The 5000-nt window shown below is 45.7% G+C and overlaps 1 protein-coding gene across 19 annotated transcripts in view; it reads left to right on the top strand.

Annotated features, from left to right (window-relative positions):
- Positions 1–5000, top strand: part of spdi (sperm antigen with calponin homology and coiled-coil domains split discs) — a 418834-nt gene that overhangs the window by 201409 nt on the left and 212425 nt on the right. For 6 of the 19 annotated variants that reach the window (XM_086542711.1, XM_086542710.1, XM_086542703.1 and 3 more), the window contains exon 1: positions 1–252. This exon is cut by the window's left edge. The exons of the other annotated variants lie outside the window; for them this stretch is intronic. The gene's annotated coding sequence lies outside the window, so the exon portion shown is untranslated. The remainder of the gene's footprint in view (positions 253–5000) is intronic. 19 annotated transcript variants of the gene reach the window in all.

Below are 5000 nucleotides of genomic sequence, written 5' to 3'. Positions count from 1 at the left end.
AGGAAACTATTGACAACAAATGTTAGTTCTTGATAGCAAGTCGTCGCCACATTTATATTATGTTGGCGACGTGTGTTGTGACTTGACATCATTTCTCTATTGAGTATGGATGTCTGATAATTTTGACATGTGCTTTAATTGTTGACAATACAGAGAACATATATTATTAAAGCTATATTGGACTGTGCTTCTGGTTCGTTGTAAAGCGCTGTGAAATTATTGGATCTTCGTTTACTGAATCATCAATCATGGGTAAGTACAGCAAAGGGGTCTTTTGTAATAATTGCCAAGGATGTATTTAACCTAGTGCAGGAACGGACTCGGTCGTTACCGGCGTCAAAGTCCCCTTTTTGGTGGACACGATATTTGACTGAATAGTCAACTATTCGACTGGACGAATATGCATTGAATATGCTTAATATTACAAAAGACATAAGGTTAGTTCCATTCATTACCATTATAACAATGTTCATAAGCACAAGGGTATTTAAAACCTTAAAGCCAAAAATATTAAAGGGGCGCGCGCGCTCACACACACACACACACACACACACACACACACACACACACACACACACACACACACACACACACACACACACACACACACACACACACACACACACACACACACACACACACACACACACACACACACACACACACACACACACACACACACACACACACACACACACACACACACACACACACACACACACACACAAATATATATATTTTATATATGTGATATATATATGTGTATATGAAATATATATATATATATATATATATATATATATATATATATATATATATATGGTAAATATGTATGTGTGTGTGTGTGTGTGTGTGTGTATGTATGTATGTATGTATGTGTGTGTGTATGTATGTATGTATATGTAATGAATGACATAACCTAACCTATAACAAATACCGAAAGAATGCACTGCAACCAGACCTTATAAGCAGTAGCAACTTCCATTCACAACATACTCCCCAGACCCATTTCAATCCAAGGCAATCACATCACGGTGCGTTTGATCAAGCAAGCAAACATCCTCCCTCCCTCCCGGCCTGGCGTGCAGGCGGCGAGCAAGCAAAGAGTGTACTCGGCTGAGGAATCAATGGTAACCTGATATGACCTGGTTGCGCTCTTCCCTCGTAATGCCAGGTTTCGGTCGGATTTCGTTTTGATGCTAATTATAGAATAGCTGTCTTTCTTCTTAAGGATAGGGGGGAAGGGGGGGGGCGTTGTATAAGTGGTCTAGATTGATGATCGAAAAGTATTGTTTTGTCTTTGTGTCGTTATGGTAGGTTGGTTTGATCTCTTGCGGTCGAAGGGTCTGGTTTCATTTGCTGAACCTGCATGTACATATGTACGTGCAAGCATACATAACTATATGTAAGTCTGTGGTTGCATTTTACAGATTCTCTTTAAAATTACCTAAGTTGCCGATATTAATTGACCCAATACGGGGCTCTTTATTCGACCAGTACGCAATTTCTCAAAAAGTATCATACTACTTAGTATGTTTTTCTCTCTCACTGTTCCTATCTGTTCATACAACTACTACTATATCTACCTGCCTATCTTACTTATCCTATTATTTTTCCTTCCGTTTTCTTCCTCTCACTTTCCCTCCCTTCCTCCTCTCCATCTCACTTTCCCTCCCTTCCCCCTCTCCCTCTCCCTCACTCTCCCATTTCCTTCCCTTCCCATTTCCTTCCCTTCCCCTTCCCCTTCCCCTTTCCGTCCCATCCCTTACCTCCCCCTCCTCTTCCCCTTTTCCTTTCCTCTCCCCCTTACCCCCTTTCCCTCTCCCTCTGCCTTCCCATTTCCCTCTCCCTCTGCCTTCCCATTTCCCTCTCCCTCTGCCTTCCCATTTCTCTCTGCCTTCCCATTTCCCTCTCCCTCTGCCTTCCCATTTCCTTTCTCTCTCATCCCTCCCCTTTATCTCCCTTCCCTCCCCTTTCTCTCCCTTCCCTCCCCTTTCTCTCCCTTCCCTCCCCATTCTTTTCTCTTTCCCATTTCCCATCTTCTATTTCTCCTCTTTCTCATTTCCTTTCCCTCCCTTCCCTCTCCCTCACTTTCCCTCCCTTCCCTCTCCCTCCCTTTCCCTCCCTTCCCTCTCCCTCCCTTTCCCTTCCCTTATGAGATAACGGAGCAGTGTCACCTGTGGTCTGTCCCGGGCGTGCTGCCCTTCAGCTGGAGAAGTTGTGATTGTCTCGACGCTCAGCGATTACATGGTACCTATTTGTGTCAATGACATTTAATCCGGTTAACGTGACATTCAGACGGTGAATTAGCGAGCGCAGGGACGATTTATAATGTATGACCTAATCGCTAGACGAAAAAGAGAAGAGAAAAAAAATGGAGAGCAGAAAGGGGAGAATAGAGTTTTAGAAAATGGTCGGTATTTGCGATTGTTTTCTCTCTCTCTCTCTCTCTCTCTCTCTCTCTCTCTCTCTCTCTCTCTCTCTCTCTCTCTCTCTCTCTCTCTCTCTCTCTCTCTCTCTCTCTCTCTCTCTCTCTCTCTAGAGGAAAGAGATAAATGTAAGGGATTGGAGGGCTGGGAGCGGAGGATTGAATTCTCTAAAAGGTTGGTATTTGTGATTGGGTTCGCTACGACGATTGCTTTGCCTTTCGGATCGCGTGGTATTTGCAGCGCCTCCTTCATCCTCGGCCGAAATAGAGGGCTGCTCTGTGCTCCTCCTCCCCCCGGCCCCACCCCATGCCACGCCCCCTCATCCTCGAGGTCGAGAGACACACAGAGGCTCGTCCTTGGCGTCCTATTTATCGAGCAATAACTCATCGAAATGCTTGTTGCGTTTAGTACAGTGTTTGTTTATCGACGTCCAGCGTAAACAAACAATAAAACTCTTACGGTCTCGCTCTCGCCCACGCTCGCTCTCAAGTCCTTTTCTGGCCTCGAGGACTTTGTGTGTTTTCTCAGGCGATGGTAATGCATCGTCTTTACGCGTTATTTTAAGCTCTTCGAGGAGATGCTAAATGGGATAGCCTGCTCCTCGAGCGCCTTCCGCTCGCCCTCCTCCAGGTATCTCGAGGAGGAGGAAAGGTGAGCGTTGTTGCCGGAGTAGAGCCGCCCTCCAGGTTTCTCGAGGAGGAGGAAAGGTGGGCGTTGTTGCCGGAATAGAAGGACGGCATTGAGTCCTGCGAGAGGTTACTGCCCTTCGCGTGTATTTCTTTGAGTGTAATTAAGGTGTGATCTCGAAGGACAGAGCGAGGCGGAATTAGGACGTACGGTGGTGGTGGCGGTGCGGTCCCAAGGGAGTCCGTGACCGGCCTCGCGTTATTACTGTCTTTGTTATTGCATATGTCATCATTGTCTCCATTATCATCATCATATGCAACATTATTATGTACATACACACACTATAAATATATATGTTCATATACACATGAACATATATATTTATAGGCGTATATTTGTAACTGTCATTCGGAAATAGGCACACTTATACATAGACCAACTTTGTGACTGCATGTGTGTGCGAGCATGCATGTCTGACCCACGCACGTGCCGATGAGCGCCGAATGGCATGAGGCGAATTCCCAAAGCAGCGAGATTCCCTTGGAGAGGAAAGTGAGCTGGAAAAATAAGTCGATTAATGACCGATGGCTGAGGCGTCGAGATGACTGACAACTTTTACGGAATTATTAGTGTATGTGACTTTGAACTGGTGGATGGGTATGTATGTACCTGAAGAGTGAGGGTCTCTCTCTCTCTCTCTCTCTCTCTCTCTCTCTCTCTCTCTCTCTCTCTCTCTCTCTCTCTCTCTCTCTCTCTCTCTCTCTCTCTCTCTCTCTCTCTCTCTCTCTCTCTCTCTCTCTCTCTCACTCTCTCTCTCTTTTTCTCTTTCTCTTTCTCTTTCTCTTTCTCTCTTTTACCCGTCCTTTTCTCCTCCTACGCTATCTCTCTCCCGTTCTCCTCCTCTCTCTCCCTCACCCTACCCCTCGCCCTATCCCTCTCCCTCACCCCCATATCCCTCTTCCACACCCTGTCTCTCCCTCGCGATCAAGTGTCGAATATCTCCTTTTAGTGCTTGTGTTTATTGTTTTTTTCACCCGCGTTTTTGTGTGCTTGGCGACAGAGAGGTCATGGTGTCTGTTGCCATCGTTGCCTCATGACGGCCGTTTCGTTGTTGTTCTGGGCGTAGAATACGCGACTGTGGACGTCGTTGCGCTTTCTCATGCGACATATCATATAGCGTGTACTGTATACTGTGTTGGGATGGACGGGTGTCACTTGTTTCTGGGGCGAGAGAGAGAAAATGTCTTCTTTCTGTCTTTGTTGCTTTGTTTTGTTTATCTCTCCTATTCTCTTCCATCTCATTTGGCTTTCCACTTCCCTCCATTGTCCTTTTGGCTTTCGTTTGCGTTTTTTTTATTGGTCTGCTTTACGTTCTTGTTGCTTTATTATTTCCACCCAATCTGGTTTTGATGTTTTTTGTTTTGTGCGCGCGCACACACTCACACGCACGCACACACTCACACGCACGCGCACGCACGCACGCACGCACGCACGCACGCACGCACGCACACACACACACACACACACACACACACACACACACACACACACACACACACACACACACACACACACACACACACACACACACACACACAGGCCTATATGGCATTAACGTATGCGAACACGGACGCTGCTATACATAGTCCATGTATATGCAAATTAGTTTCCAGTCTTCCGTTCAATTAATTCTGCAGGTTGTGGATTTATTAACTTTTTTACACTCTGTTGGTTTTTGTGATAAGTTTTATTTTTTCGGTCTACTGATATTAAGGGTCTCGCTGCGTTTGCATAATTGCGAGAGGGAGAAAGGGGAGAAAGAGAGAGAAAGGGAAAGAGAGAGAAAGGGAAAGAGAAAGAGAGAGAAAGAGAAAGGGAGAGAAAGAGAAAGGGAGAGAAAGAGAAAGGGAGAGAAAGAGAGAGAAAGAGAGAGAGAGAGAGAGA

The sequence above is a fragment of the Penaeus japonicus genome, unplaced genomic scaffold (assembly GCF_977035675.1).
Source record: "Penaeus japonicus unplaced genomic scaffold, GWHDUDI00000001_assembly GWHDUDI00000012, whole genome shotgun sequence".
In the NCBI taxonomy this organism is placed as follows: domain Eukaryota; kingdom Metazoa; phylum Arthropoda; class Malacostraca; order Decapoda; family Penaeidae; genus Penaeus; species Penaeus japonicus.
The sequence above is the reverse complement of the archived record's forward strand: the minus strand, read 5'-3'. Positions and strand labels throughout refer to the sequence as shown.